Source organism: Zosterops lateralis (assembly GCF_965231275.1).
Source record: "Zosterops lateralis genome assembly, chromosome: 9".
NCBI lineage: Eukaryota > Metazoa > Chordata > Aves > Passeriformes > Zosteropidae > Zosterops > Zosterops lateralis.
The window spans coordinates 12,206,426-12,223,157 of record NC_139769.1 but is presented as its reverse complement, the minus strand read 5'-3'; the positions used below and the strand labels follow the sequence as shown (position 1 = coordinate 12,223,157).

Below are 16,732 nucleotides of genomic sequence, written 5' to 3'. Positions count from 1 at the left end.
GAAGAAGATGACAGCCAGGTGGGCAGCCCCGGTGCCGGAGGAGCGGCGCCCCCGCCCGCAGCCCCGCTGTCCCTTAAGCGCTGCCGCCGCCGGGGGCGGGGCGGGCGCGGCTCGCCGGGCACAAGTGCCCCTGTCCCCCTGTCCCCCCGCCGGCCCGGGCACGGCCAGCCCCCCGCCCCGCCGCCCCTTCCCTACCCCGGTCCCGGTGTCCGTCCCGGCCCCGCCGCCGCTCAGTTCGCTCCGTCCCGCAGCGCGGAGCTCCGCCGGCCGCTGCCGAGCCCCTCTCCCGCCGGCGCCGCCCGTGCCCGCCCTCCCTCCGCCTCCCCTGCCGGCCTCCCGTCCGCCTCCCGCCCGCCGCCCCCGGGATGCCGGCCGGCTCCGGCTCCGTCCTGGGGCCGCGGCTGCGATGCCCCGGCGGGGCTCACGCCCCTCGCCCGCTGTCCCGGGAGGCGGGAGCGCTGCGGGAGCCGTGCCGGGTGTGTGTCTCCGGCAAAGGACCGCCAGGCTGCCGTGTCACAGCACGGAGATGGGTGACAGGGCCACCCCGGCCAGGCAGGGCGAGTTCCTGCCCACAGGCTGCAGCCACGGCAGTAACAACTCCCGGGGTAACCAAGAGGCCGCATCTGCCCTCAGGCACAGCTTCACCTCGTTCCACTTTGCACATGATCCTTCCTAGCCGCGCACTGCAGCCGGGAAGGGGCAGCCCCAGGAATAGTGTCAGGGATGCGGCTGGGAACATCCCGAGACACTCGGCCCCAGGGTCAGGTAGAGCTAACGGGGCTCCTTGGGCCGTTTCTCTGCTGGAGAAATGCGATGAGAACACATCCAGATGAGGCATTAGTGATAGGACTGATAAGGCTGGACATTCAAAAGTTGTTTCCCATCATGCACTTAAGTTATTTGAAATTATAGATGACTTTCAAGTTCTTTCATCCATCAATGTCCAGTACTACCAAACAGGCCTGAATAGGAACTTTTATTAAGAACTTCCACTATAGAAATAAGCCAAAATATAAAATCAATGTCAAATTATGAAGCAAAACTGTAAACTATTACAAAATTTATCATGGGCTACAATGATCAAGACTTTAAATTTGTTTTCATTAACACACAGTCTTGAATGGCACTATTTCTGGTACCACAAGACAATTATTTAAATATTTAAATGTTCAAATATACTACTTTTTTGTCTATCTTTGCTTATCTTTCATGAATAGTATGGGTACAAGTTGCCTTTCTGTAATCCACCAGTGAGGAAATACAGGCTAGCTAAATGTATTTCTTCAAACAGTAACTTAAGTTAGTTGCATAAACAGTTAAAAGCACCACATGATGGCCTTCTTCTTCAAAATGCTTGTCAGATTTTGGCATTTTATTATACAATGAGCAAAAATGCTCAATTTTGTCTGTTTGGGATGTATAAAATCCCGTAAGTATTTTTTTAAGACAACAGTAAAACATAAAAGTACCTCAAAATGCATTATTGCCTATTAAAGTTCAGAGAAGAAAAGTTTACTTTATGTTCCCCTGCCCAGAGACGGAGATCTCGAACCACAAACAGCTTGCTCCATGCCCTTCTTCCCTAGCCAGGCTTCTTCACCCAAAGAGCCTGAAATGGGGGGCAATTTTGCTTGAAAAGAAATGAGCTGATACTTCAAGACTGCAGTCTGGGTGGTAGAAGCTGGAACAGCATTATCAGGTAGATCAAGACAAAGGGAAGAACAGAAAAACCTCAAGACAGCTGTTTCAGTGTGGTTGTAAAAATGTAGCAAAGGCAAACTTGTAGAGTGCATCCCAAGAAATGCAGCAGCCTGCCAAAAACAGGGAGGGTGGCATCTCAGTTACTGAAGAGATGGAGAAAAAAGGCAAGAAATAGTGTTAGAAAAGTAAATACAAGCTTCTATCTTTCTTTTCAGACAAGAGGCACTGAAGAGTGCTCCTGCACCTGCACAGCTGTGAGAGCACAAAGTGCCACATCCCAGTTTTGTGCTGTGAGCAAGACGCAGCTCACAGCTGTGAGCAGCCTGTTAACCATTGGCATAAGCAGGAGAGATGTCTGGGGCTCAGCCCTCTACACATTTGTGTGCTCCTGATACAGGTATAACTTAAATGATGACTTTTCTGGAATGGGGTGGGGTTGTAGGATTATGGCTAAGTAGAATGGAGATTTCAGAAGGTGTTGGAGGGGTGGAAACTGGCTGTGACACCAGCAGAACTGAGTTTTTCATACTGACTGATGGTCAGCTCCTTTCATCTCCTATTACTAATGAAAACAGGAGTGACCAAAATTGTCCCATCACAGCCTCTGCTGTGGGTTCTGAATGGGCAGCCACTGCTTTCTGAGAGGGCAGCAGTCTTTTCATGGATCAAAACCTGGGAGAGAGCAGTGGGAAAGGAGAGGAAAGATTAATATCGTATTGATCAGGGCAGTGGCTCTTCCTCTCAACAGTTTGAGAGTCAACCATTATGGAGCTGGGTTTGATTAAGCTCCTTTTTATGTCTGAGAACAAAAGCTGTGGGTGCAGGAGCCACAATGGAGTGTTTCCCGAGGCTTTCTTGTTTTATCTATTCAAAGACTGAAGAAGTGAGGTGGTGCCTTGGCTTAGGTCACTGACGTCAGCACTTCTTAATGTGTTGGGCTGCTTGTGTTTGTTGCAAAACCTCTGACTCCTGGGTATTCCAAGAATTGGGAAGAAAAGTACTCCTTTTGCCACAAGTTTCAGCTTGAATGAAGGAACTAGAATTCCCTGCTCACATTCAATGAGTAGAGAAAGAGATACAGAGATAAAAAGACATCTCTTGTCCTATGAAAATTGCAGTCAACCCACTGGTTACCAAAGAGTGGAAAGAAAATGTGACAAAAAACTTCTGGATGGAGAACCATGTGGGTGGTTTGCAAATGAAGTGAACAGTAATCAAATCCTCAAAGCCTCCTGCTAAAAATCCAGAACATACTCAACTGTTGCACTAATATCTCACTAAATACCAGCTTCAAAGAAGCTTGCTGTAAATGAACAGGTAGGCAGTTCTGTAGCAGCAACAAAGTTGGAAGAATGCAAATAAAAACAATATCCCTTCCTCCTTTTTCATCCACTCATAAATTTCTTGTGCAGCCTTCAATGATAGTTACTGTATACTTTTATTATATTCACAGTTCTTGCTGCAAAACATTGGAAACCTTTTCCTTTTTGTACATGACAACAGTAAGTGTCATCTTTCCATTTAGTGAAATAGCAGTGATATAAGAGCCTTTATATTTCAGAGACAAAAGTAGTAAATCAAAATAACTATACAAGGAAATTGTGAATATAGGATCAGATTTGGGGCACCTCAGTCAAATAAAGCTGTCAGTGAAAATCCTTCAGTTAAATGCCACCTTGTTCAGCCCATAATTGTTTGAGACAAAAAAGACTTCTGAGGCCACAGACAAAGACAATGAGTCCTACAGCACCCACCCCATAGAAGGTTAGAGTTACTGCCTTCCATTTCTCCAAAATTAGCAATCCTTCAGGACTTCCTTCTCCTCTGGAATTAGTGCCCTGCACCCCCAAAGAACAACTTCTATCAACTGTACACGATGAATGAGCTATTCAAATGAAAAAGCTGATATCCAGATGACGGTACAAAACGAGATTTAAACTAGGTGGGATTTACATCAGAAAGATTGTACATATTTTGATGCATACATACCATTCTAAGTATTATATGGCTAAGAAAAAAAAATCAAAGTAATGCAGATTATGAGTTTTGAAAGGCCAACAACCAATGCTGAGAGGTTGGACAGAGGTTTGCTCTCTTCTGAAGTTAGCAATAGTCAGACAGCAGAAACACGGAGATAAAAAATTATAGTCTAGGAAAATCTGAGTCACTTGTTAGGAATGCTAGCATTACTAATTCTTCTTGGATTTTTAGTGGTGTTTTTTAGTATTCTCATTATGAAACGAGGAATTATTTCCATGTCTTTTTTAAGGTTCTTAACTTGATTTTACAGCACATTTTCAAAGACTGGTTTTAAATTGTATAGTAGTGAAGGACAATTTGCAATCTCATTTCATTAAATACTTAAGACTGATAAGGGCTAATTTTACTTGAGAAATTAATTACACCTCCTGTCTGGAAAATGCAATCAGAAAATTAGGTCAGTAATGTGGAAGGTGATCATGTACACAGTAAAATGGCAGTAAGTGCACAATAAAGGATGTCACAAATTTGTAGCCTTTTAAAGACTCATATAAATTTAGCAAATAAAGCTTCCTTAAAAGTCTTATGTGGCTGTTGTGTATCCTCAAGACCCTGGCTTGATAATGTTGAGACAAAACAGTAAGTTTGTGCCCAAGCTAGGAAATAGGTTTTGTAAGAACACGTCCTCAGTCATACTGGTGTGCAGTTAGACCTCCAGGTATCTGGAGCAAGTAAATGGCAGTCAGAATATGTCTCCCTAAAGATCTGTCTGGGCACCCTGGGTTTGCCTGATTCTTGAAAAGGGTGGATAAAATACTTTCTGTATCCTGTCATATTCAAAATACACATTTTAAAATATGTTAAGACAATTCACCAAGAAGTTAAGAGAAGTGTGGTTCAGCAGAATGCAGACAACTCACCCGTGGCTTTGTCATTCTGACAACCACCACTCTGACCTTCATACCTCACCATGAAGCAGTGAAACAGTCACAAATTGTGGCTTAAGTACTGCCTGAGTTGGGACACGGGCCAATGCAGCTAAAGGAGGAAATTCCTAAGTGGTTAAATATAAATTAATAGTGTTTTGTATCAAGCTCCAGATCAGTTCAGGGGGTTAAAACCATCAACATGCCAGTAAGCGTTCACTATCAGAGTGACAAAACCAAGAAAGGTCATCAGGAATCGTAACAACAAACATGCATCTTTCTGCCCAGATTTCCACCTGCTGATATCTGAAAAGGGATTGTTTGCTCTTACTGGAAGTACAGCTGTGGATAATGGTGTTTTATTTTCTAAACATCCCTATCAGCAAGGAAGTTAAATTCTTTGCTTCTTGATAACGAGACACAGCTCCTGGCAAATGAGGTAAGAGTTGCTGTGGACAGAACAAAGAGGAAATATCCTCAATTTCCCTGGTGAGGTTTGGAGGCAGGAGAGGGGACAGAGAGGTTTGCTGTAATTTGTGACATACATGTTTGCATTGTAGTTCTTTTCACTAGAAATAGCAAAGACTGATTTTCTGTTTTAATGTGATCTCACAAGAAGGGTCCAGGAAGTCCATTCGGAGGCAATCCTTTAACCAAAGAATTGATCATCAGATGGCTAATGATACTATGGAGGGCACTATTGGTACCATGAAAACATTTTTTCTGACATAACAGCAGACCTGCAAAACAATTCCTTGATAAGCAAACCCAAAACTAAAGCACTAAACTGCTGAAACAGCTGAATTTGACTGAGTCATTATTGCCAAACTGTGTCAGCAGAGGAGGAGAGAGCTCAAGTATCCATCATCCAGCTATCAAAAACATAGACAAAATTCCAAATGGAAAAAAATTACTAAACACAGAAGTTTCCAGTCTAAGTCAGAATATTTGCAATCTTCCAGAATATTCAATGCAACATCAACAACAAAATTTATTTTATACTGCCTTATTCCCATTTGTTCTGAGCAATGTTTACATAAGCATAAAAATTAAGATGCCTCATTTTGGTCAAATGATTCCCTAATGGATCATGACAACCAACACTAAATATCAGGAGTGGTTACTGAAACCTTTCATTATGTCAGTTTATTGATTTGCATTTATTCCTGCTTAGAGATACACTTTCATCTTAATCACATAGTGTTACTCTAAAATTATCTGATTGCTACAAATAGTGACTAATTTGGCTGTATCAGAAAGAACTGCAGGACAATAATTCCCCTTCCTTCTTCCTCATTTGCAAACTTTGTATCTGTATCTTCTTGAACCTTTTTTTTCTGGTGCGACACTACAAGTCATACATGGGGGATGATTAGGATCCTTCTGAGAGTGTTTTGATTCTTCTTTATGTGCAGTTTTATGCATTACTTTGTACAAGTACAGCCCTTAGAAAAGAGGGAAGATGAACAGCAGTGTGATTGTAGAGCAGGTGTATCACAACTATAGGATTATGAATTTGAAAGCATTCCCTTCAAGAATTTATAGGAAGCTTCATGTAGCAATTCTGTACCCATTTATCTGACTACTGAATATCAGATTGAACATTTTTTAGCATATTTTTTTAATTTCCATTTGATGTTTCAGAACCGAGGGTTGCCTCCTTTATGGTTATATAAAGTATCTATTTTTTGTACTACCATAGACCCAAATTTTTGAAAGGCCAGAGGAAACATGTCTTGCCTTTACAGACTGAATATTGGCTGTTCAGGCTGGGGTAATTTGTAGTAAGTGGGCTTAATCAGGGGTGGGAGTACAGTTCTACACATTACAATAACATATAATTTTATTTTAAATATATGGGGGAAAATGTTCTCTTTTTTCTCAGCTCTTTAGTATTTGGAGACATAAGAGCAAACATCCTACAAAATTATACTAAATTAACTCCTTTGAACTTTATGGTATCTCCTTTTCTCTTCTTCCATTCTCCAGAATGAAGACATTGCAAAAGCAAGCCAGAAGAAATCTGAATGTAAATGCCTCCTGGTTAGCAGAAAAAGCAGCCCCAGAATAGCCAATTCTTACATTTCAAATAACCAGCTCTCTCCCTGAGCCATGGCACCGTAGCTAGAGATTGATAGGAATGCAAAAATATGTGATTGCTCCAGATAAATAATAAAAAGTTATCTGAATGTCTTATCATCTAAAAGTGAGGAGAAATAAATTTTTATGATAAACCAAAGTAAACTAAGTGAAAATAGAGTAAGACAACAGGCAAGCAAGTCTAATTTTAGAAAAAAACTTCATGTTTTCACGACAATACTTTTTTTCTAGAATCGTACTTATCTTAAAGCAAAGTAGAAACTTTAGACTCAACAATAAACCACAATCAGAAGCAGGAACTCAGCCTCAAGGCTTTCAACTAAGTGAAAGTATTTGAATTTCCTGGCAGAAGATAATTTTTTTTATGAAGAAATAAATTCACATTAATGAAAAGAAAGAACACTCATTTATGATGTGGAGAGGTCTCTGTGGAAAGATTTAATTAAGAATGATCTAATTTTTTATAAGTAGTTCTCACAGTGTTAGCTTACCTCAAGTAATATCTGTGCTAAAGAAAGTGGTAAACAAGTTTATATCCTTAATTAGAATATATTAATGTGATAGACAGCCATGTAACCTTTCAGCTCTTACTAAATTAATACAATCTGTATAGAGATAGTCTTCAGCCAAGCAGAAAAATTGCCTATGAAATCTCAGTAAACCAGTTACCCTTGATAAACAGTAGGATTTGATAAGCAGAGAGCTCATGAAAGATAATGATATTTTCAATAATTGCATTAGTGGAGTTTCACTGGAGAGAAGAGAGGACAGGAAGGTGATTGCAAAGGAATCAGTGTCAGAGCCTGAGAGATTATTGTGAAGGGGGAGAGCAAAGGGGAATTCACATGCAGTACACGTCAACACACTGGTTCTCTGAAGGGCAGAGGGCTGAATTCCTGGGTCAAAGGAAGTGCTCAGGTTCAGCAAGGAACCTCTACAGGACCGGATTGACCAAGCAAATTTCAGATGCAAGGATTTAGTGATCAGTGGGGCCCAAGTGCCTCTGAAGGTACAGGGGCAGAGACAAAACATCTGTGAGTCACAGATTTGCAGCCACACTCTCCAGGTGCAGGTGCTTGATGAGAAAGTTTGGCTTTGTGTATTCAGAACAAAAATGTCCTAAAGGTTCTCAGAGGCCAGCAACAAGTATTTGTACATAGACATAAGTGAGAGCAAGCACAGAAAGAATGATTCTGAAAATACTGCTGCTGACTTTTAAAGAATTAGTAACTGGTACTTCTTCAGCAGCTTGTGAGTCCATGACTAACACTACAGGTTGTAAAAACATGAGAAGGGCGTATTTTTTTTAATCTCTGCTTAGTACCAAAACAATTAATAGCATTTTAACATTCTGGCTGCCGGGGGTCATAGCTAGTTAATAGTAAACCAAGAAATTATGCATCAGACTTCTACTTTCTAGCTTGGGAAACTGGACTAGGCAGGGCTGTTTACTTAGTAGAAGTAAAACAGTAAAGAACATTTTCCTTCCAGAAGTAAACCGAAAAAAGGTACAAAATGAATCCATAATAGTAGCCCTGTGTAGCACTGCAGTACAAACAAGACAGCCATTGAGTACCCTGATTTGGGTTAGAAAAGTGCTAAATGGATGACTCTGTGAGGCTGCTGGACAAGTACCATTCCTGCTGAAATTTTCTTAAGTAGTCAATTACCAAGACCTTCATAAGAGGACATTTCATCCCATCCCGAGTAATAGCTTTGATTCTTCTACTTCCCTTTTTAACTTCCTTTTGCCAATATGAGATCAGAGCTATTTTCTTCTGACAGTTACTCAGCCCTTAAGATGAAAGGTAAACATTGAGCCCTCACTGCTTTGGGTTCTGCTGCACCTGAGCTGTACTCAGGGAGTAAAAACTGACAGTGAATCTCCATGGTTCATTTTGGATGGCTCCTAGACTTTATTTTTCAAGATCAGTCTTTCCTGTATCTTTTCTTAGCTTTCACACCTGTCTATGTGCTCTTCTTCTGAGGTCCTCTGAAGGTCTTCCATTATCTCTGATAAAAGCTGATAAAAAAGGATTTAGGAAGAAATGTTACTGTTTCCTCACATCCAGAAAAATGTAGATAGCTCTGCCTTGCTGCCACAGATGACCAAGAGTTTAGGAAGAATTAAATATGGGTAAGAATTAAGGGATTGAATGAAAAATGTGAATTTTGAGGGAATGCTGTAAATTAATCAAATCCAACTAAGCAGAAATTAGGTGGGAGATGAAATTATATTCTATATGAGCATAAATACCAAAAACAAGAAAGAAAATGTTAAGGGGTGAAGCCCAAGGAGACAAAACTAGTGCTAACTGGACTAGATTGAGCAATAGAAAGTATCAGAAAAATGTAATAAAATGAGAGGTGGGTGATGTGTTCTTGTAGAGTGCTGATGCAATGATGAACAGGAGAGCCAAACCAGACAGCCCAGTTCAACCACACAAATTTCATTTCAGTGTTTTTTTCAGATTTTTTTGCTTGTTTGTTTTTGGTTTGTTTGTTTTTTTGGTTTTTTTGTTGGGTTTTTTTGGGGGGGGGGTGTTTTTGGGTTTTTGGTTTTTTTTTTTTTTGTTTTGTTTTGTTTTGTTTTGTTTTGTTTTACATTGGAAGTTGTGATTTGTTGTTTGGTTGGGTTTGGGTTTTTTTTTAATTTTTTGCTCCTTTTTTTTTGCATTTGCATGATTATTTTTATCTCAAAGGCAAGGCAGAAAAAAAAAGAGACAGTGAGTCAGGGCAGACAAGATTTGCATAAATCGATTTGGTTTACATATGAGAATGGGAAGATAACATTCATAGAAAGACATCATGGTTCATAGTGGTAACGCAGGCCACTGGTGGTTTTGTTTCATACTAGCAAGCTATGAAAGACAAGAAAAGAAATTTCAATGCTTGAAAAGAAAAAATATTTTTACTTAATTTTTCCCACTTTCTGAAAATAAACACTATCACTTTTTAAAAATCTACTTCTTAAATAATAACAGCTACATCCTAAATTAGGAATATAAAATCACCCATAACAACATTACACTTTTAGATGGATTACAGGACTTCTATTTTTCTAAGAGCGTATCAATTATAAATTGCCTATTTTTTCATTGAGTATATTATGTGAAATGTATTTCCCTGGCAGTTCTCTTTTTCAGATGTATTTATTGATTGACCATAATGAATGAAATAATGGGGTTTTAATTTTACTGAACTATTAAGTCTTGAGTTAATCTGGGACTGAACATCTTATGAAAATATCATACTTTGTACAGACAAATGCGTAATAATTATTTTTAAAATTCCATACTTGAGTTTTGAATGAAATAAATACAAATGAAGAACTTGTGAGCTGCAGGAAACCACTGACTTTTTCATTATACCTTCAATGATCAAAGCCCAGGAAATGTTTCTATTTTCAAATCTCATGTTTTCATGTTTTACTTTGAAAAAATTGTTTTTACGATTTGAATGTGAAAACAGAATATCCCAGCAAGGCCAGTACAGTAAATGTCACAGGAAGAGGAGCACATATCATAAGCAATGTAGGGTATTAAAAAAGAATAGGCCAAAGTGACTCAGAGGTTTGTAAGAGCACAGTGTCCTTTGTTTGCCAGAACCTACTCTTTGATGAATTCATTGTGATCTTTTTGTCAGCTGTTTACAGCAAGTAATATTTAATGTTTTGCTTAAGTTCACTGTCCTTATATTGGGATGAGGCATATTGACAACAGAATAAAATCTGGAGGTAAATTGCTGAGGCCCTAATTAGTTGTGTAGCAGTTTAGCTATATGCAGTCGCATGTGAATGGAATGCATCGATATCCATGAGTTGTTAATATCTTCATAAAACATATGTTATCTTTTTGGGGAGCAGATAAATTGTAGCTGAATCCATGAAGAGAGAAAAGTTTTCTTATCTGAGCCAAAAATATTTCAAAAACAAACAAACAAACAAACAAACAAAACCCAAACCTAATATTAATAGGTTGCGGGACATTTTTCTTTTCAAAAATTCAGTAATGATCCAATACATAATGATCCAAAAAAATGGGTCTTCTACTGCCTCATCATCTTAAGCAAACAGCAAATGAGCCTGCACTCTCTATAAAGAGAACCCCTAACTGCACACAGAATTTGTGTCAGGAACACATGGTGACAATCTTCTCTTGTGTATGGCAGAGCCCTCTTGTCACACACAAGACTGAGTCAGGTCTTCAGGTTAACCACTGCAGTTTTAGACATGGTAATTTAAAAAAATCTATTAAAAAATACTAAATTCCTGTTCAGAATTTCTGTTCTGTTTCCTAAGAATCAGTGGTTTTCTGAGTCAGAGGGAAAATGAGTTACAGATTGGAACACAGAATATAAGCATGCAGCAGCATCACCATTGATTTAGCCTTTGCTAAATGAGCAATTAAGTTATTTACAATTGCACAATTAAGCCCTCACTAAAACAGAGGAAAATCATGTTACATTTCCCTAGAATGTTTCTGGGGACAAGCTGTACCCAAGAGCCTTGCTGGTGCAGAAGGCAGAAAAATTTGGGTTTTGTTTTGTAGGAGAATTCAGGCTTGAACATCAAAAAAGCCCCAAAAAAACAAAACACCAAAAATCATTTATACCAAGAAATACACCAAAACCCCTCCCCTGTTCAGAAAACTGATCTAAAAATAGAGGCTGAAAATATATTACTTGCTTTAGTAAACTTTAAAGGGCATTTCTTAATGAAATACTATACCTGAATCAGCTCATATTTGCAATTACGCTCAAAGATAGTTGAGTAAAGCTCAAATTCATGGTACTACATATTTTCCCATGTGTGTGACATTGACAGGAGCATATCTACATCAGAAATTTAATTTCTGCCTTCTTTCTTCCAGTGGGCCTGAATTTGACTGAGTAATTCACTCAGGAAGGAATTAAAATTCTAACACAGCATTAGTTTTTCTACAGCCAGACACTGTTACAGCTGACATTTATATTTCATGCTCCTTGTTTTCTTGTACTTCACACAAAACCTTATTCTTAGAATAAGGGCCCTAAACACTTGAATCACATTGAGGATGTTGTGAATCAGACTCTCAGCAGAGAGCCTGATTGCATTTAGAAAAGAGTAATACCAACAGGTTTGAGCAGCTGTAGTCTACATCTCATCCTTTTCCCTGAAATTTTGATTAAATGTCATAGAGTGCATTATCACTGGTGTCCTGTATTGATCACAAAATTAACCTCCATGAGGGTTCACAGCTGGGCAGGCTGAGGCTTTGCTGTCTCAATTACCTTACCACAACACATGAAAACCAGGATCAGGACCCTTCATCAATAAATGCAAACAGTGCTCACCTCCTGCTTCTGAACCTTCTGACAAAGGAGCTGCAGGTCATCTGGATCAGACACTTGTTTGGTTTTGTCCTTTCTGCAGGGAAAAATGTTACACCCAATGCTTTGCTTTGGCCACAGACTAATAAGTAAGCAACAGTTCCCATGGATCATTTGACTCAGCCATTTTTATCTTGTTTAAATGTCCAGGTTGCCTCCTTGTGATCACTTCAGACATAGTCATTGGGACAGGCTCAGAATAAATACTGTACTTCTTATTTAACAAATCCTTTTACTTGACTATTTCTTCATTACAGTTCAGTACTAGACACACTATCCATCTTTATCTGATTTTTTCTCTTAAAAGTTTCCTCCCCTGGATAACAGTAACAATCAATGTTGAGGCATGAAAGCATTCCTAATTCTATCTCAATGTTTATTCCAATGGATATTAAATGGTTCTGATCATCACCTGCCTACTGAAGTAATCAGTGTCACCACTGGCCCTGGAATAGCTGGTTGAATCTTATGGAAACTAAATTATTGCTTAAAAATAATGTGCGTCTCTTTTTGTTTGCCTATCAGAAGCTAAAAATGTTCTTCTTTCTAATGAAATCTACATCATTTCTTGGATGATCAGAGAAATGGTGTTTGTAAGAGCTACAGCAGCCTTTCTTAGGATGCAGTTCATTCTTCCACTAACTCTTCTGTCTCCATAAGTGGTACTTAATTCTGCTAAGAGCTGGTGAGAAGTTTGTCTTCTGTGAAATTATTTCTTACCAAGATTTTTTTTTTTTTTTTAAGGAGAGAATAAAATCCTTAATAACAGCCTCTTTTCCCATGAAGGTTCTTTACAGTCCAAAAGAATACACAACTACTGAGACATTTTCAAACTGCCTGTATTGTGGTGTGGATTTCTTGTGAGTTTCTGTGGCAATCACTTACAGATTCCTGATTTATTGATATAGTTCTTCAAGAAGGAAATAATCCAAACTGACTATTCACTATCTACCTGAAAACTGTGCACCACAAAATTCTGAAAGATTAGGTATGAGTTCAACCTTACTTTTACTATACCTGAGCAGAATCTTCAATCCTGCTTCAGCAGCACAGGATCAAGCAAAAAACACAAAATCTCCAAAGCAGTCTTACCAGAAAAATTGAAAGTAGCTTCACTTTCAGAAGGGATCAAGTGAACCAAGGACCTGGCTTTCATCATAGTTGATAGCAATAAAGCAGTGAAATCATTGAAACACTTGGGAAAAAAGCTACTAATTTGCCAACCCCATTCTAAGGAGAAAAATCCTATCTATTTATCAAAACAGAGTTTGCAATATGTGCCCTCATTACCCCTATTCCCATTTCTGAGAAGTCAAATTGCAGTACATTGTGCAGGAACTCACTGAGCTGAAGAGCACAAGGGAGGTCACTGGTGGGAAGATTTTGTTAGCAAACAAAAATTGCAGTTTTAGGATTCCAGCTTAACCTGTTTGGAACCAGTGTTGCTTTACAGGTTCCATAGAGCAGAGCCCTTGTATGAGCTGAGATTTCCTGTCACAACTGAAAACAGGCTGTGCGTTACAACATCAGAGTCTTGGTTTATCATTAATCCTTGCAAAGACCTCCTGTTTTGACCTTGTCAACAATATAGAGAAAAAAATCTGATCAAAGAAAAGGTGTTGAGACCAGACATAGTTTGGGGTTTATTTTTTTCCAACAAAAAATGCACACCATTGTCAAGCATTATTAGAAATATCACCTTTAAACACAGCAGAAGACTCATCTTGGCCCAGCAGCACTGTAAATTCAAGATTCACATAAAACAAGATGATGGGTAAAATTGAGAAATAATATTCAGCTATTGGAGCTTATATTAGTCTTGGAGATAAATGATGCATGTTAAGATTTCTTATGCTTTGTTGAAGAGCTGGGAGAGAGCAATTGTGTAGGTACCAAGACTGTTGATAAGGAAACAGGGAAAAGAGCCAGCCTAGAATAATCATCACTCACCTGCCAGAAGACAAAACAGTATATTCCTTGATCAAATACACCATCTTGCCTTTCCCAAAGGACTTGTGAGAACAGCTTTAGAATAAAGCTGTTCCCCTCTGATGTGTTCTGTTGAAATAGATTTTTAAAAACTATGAAATGAAGTGATAAGCCTGAAAAAGAAAAGAAAATCATTCCCAGAGGAAAGAGAAGAGGGAATGAAGGACAACTGGCCACTTTAATAGGGTAGGAGGGATGTAAGGTGGTGTTTAACTGAAAAATAACAGAGATCAGGAAGGTTACAGAATTTTGTGAAAAGGGGCATGGATGGCAATAAAGAAGGTTATTATGGGAGCCTTACTCCACCTTCCCTATGTTCCAAAGTTGAATAGAAAGGAATATATTAAAGTCTAAAAGAAGTTTTATATCTGTATTTAACTGACAGACATTAAACAAGCATTTAATATTCTTTTGGGAAGCCAGAGAAATTCAGACATTTAGTTTTTGAAAGACACATGTTTTCATGATTATAAAATAGCAAAAAGGGCCCAGGTGAAGTACTTTCAACTTTCTTTATACCTAAATTTGGGCTGCTGAAGAACACACACACAAAAAAAAAAGGGGAACAAAATATTTATGAATTGTTTAGATGAAGATCATTATCTTCCACTGTGGTTAATTCATGGACAGTCCTGAATTTGGACATGTGGATGTGGCTGCCATTGGACACCAGAAGACATGTTCACCTGTCTCATCCCATAAACAGAGCTGGCTGAGTTACCAGCCATGCCAGCTTTGCAGATTTAATCAAATCCATGGCTTTAGCTGCTGTCCCTGGGAACTTTCTGACCCTCATTTGAGGCACAGGCTGAAAGTCAAGACTCATGGAAATTAAAGACAGAATCCCCATTGACTTCAGCAGGATTGCACTCAACCAAATAAATGAATGGCTGTTCACTCACAGACAAAACACAGATCAGTCTGTATGTCTGTCACTACAGCAGAGCCATGGAAGGAATAACGCTGGCAAAATGCAGACCTAAATTTAGTGGAGATTAGAAAATCTTCATTAAATGTGAGGAAAAATGCAGAAATTATTGTGGAATTAATCTGATGGTAACTGAAGTGTATAAGTACCTAGGAAAAAAAAGAAGATTTAAGACAAATTGTGTCTGTACAGTCACTGTACTGAAAACATACCATGACTTATGTCCCGGAGCTGTTTGTCCTGGAACCAAGGTGAGGAATGCACTGGTGCTGTAAAAATTAAAAGTATCACTACAGTGTATTCAAGGTGTTAAACAACACTTATAATCCAGTAAGGCGAATTCTAAACATAAACAGTTTCATTTGATTTGATTTTAAAGCAAAGGGTTTTTTCTCTTACTTACTTGAGCAACATTTTTTGCAGACAATGGCAGCTCAGCAACACTGGGCTCTTGCAAAAGGACAGTCTCTGTAAGTTTACGAATCGTGCACAAAAGTGGTTTTCTTTCTTTTCCTTTTTTTTGTTTTTCTTAAGAAAGAACTGGGAAATGAGGGAAGTGAGTAAAATTTTTAACATTAGCAGATTGTTTGCTTTTATGTAAACAGCCTCGGGGGATTACATGAAATGCAGTATTCAAACAAGCAGATTCAGTTTCATAATAAATGAGCTTTTAAATTATTCTGACATATTCAATCACACAAACAAGTTATCCTCAATTCAGAAAAACTTGTCCAAGTTTTTTTAATTCGTTTGCCTTACATCAGCAAACAGCCTTACTCTTCTCCTCAGAAAACTTACTCGCTTTTGACCCGAGTCTTCTTATCTCATTTTCATTTACGTGAGCCAATCTTATCCTTAGGATTTAGAGATTTATAAACATTTCATGGTAATCTTGATAATGTATTTGTGATGTATTGAATCCATTCCTAATGAAAGTTTGTTTTAAAGAAATGTAAACAAGAGAGACTTGTTCTCATCTAATGCAATCTGGCAGCAGAGTCTCCTACAGAGAGGAAATGAGCTGTCCCACGTTTAGCGTCCTGGTCTGGAACTCAGAAATTCCTGATTTCCTCTGTTCTGCTGTAGACTTCCTGAATGACCTTAAATAAATTTCTCTCTACTTCTTATCCCCCTGTATAAAGTGAAATAGTAATAATAATACCTGTTTCCTGGTTAACAGATGAAGGAAAATTAAACACAGCTGAAAAGAGCTCAGTGTCTATCCGCCCAGATCGTGTGTTTGCTTCATAATGGAAATCCAATCTTGAGAGACACAGATTTTTGTTCCATTCTAGAATTTGATCCATGTCCATGTATGACGAGTTTTTTGGGATGTTTTTAACACTTCTAATCCCAGCTTCAAAGTATTCGTGTCTGTTAGATCTGTCAGCCATGTACTGAAGGCTGTTACTGCCAATAGATTCACACTTACAGTGGAAAGGGATGACTCAGGCCAATGGTCAATATTCCAGTTGACCCCAGCTGGAAGGGACTTTAAGGATCATCTGGTCCAACTTTTCTTGGCAAAAATAAAATGTAGACAAGATGGCCTAGCACCATGTCCTGTTAAATCATAAACTATCCAAATTTAATTAAAAGTCCTTGGTAATTATTTATATTGCTTACCTTTTAAGCTGTTGCCTAATTTAGATAACAGGTAATTGGAAAACGTAGGCTGATAGAAGTTTATACTTTTTCCTATTACGTGCGCTGAGAAAAAAATCTACTCACAAGAGAA

General features: G+C 38.8%; 1 long non-coding RNA gene across 1 annotated transcript; it reads right to left on the bottom strand.

Annotated features, from left to right (window-relative positions):
* Window positions 1-865: 865 nt before the first annotated feature.
* LOC310912689 lies at window positions 866-16,458 on the bottom strand. The gene is made up of 6 exons (XR_014590700.1): window positions 16,157-16,458; window positions 15,398-15,534; window positions 15,207-15,263; window positions 14,028-14,135; window positions 12,042-12,114; window positions 866-1,844 (listed from the first exon to the last, which is right to left on the bottom strand). It is a non-coding gene; the product is annotated as an uncharacterized lncRNA (long non-coding RNA).
* Window positions 16,459-16,732: the final 274 nt, after the last annotated feature.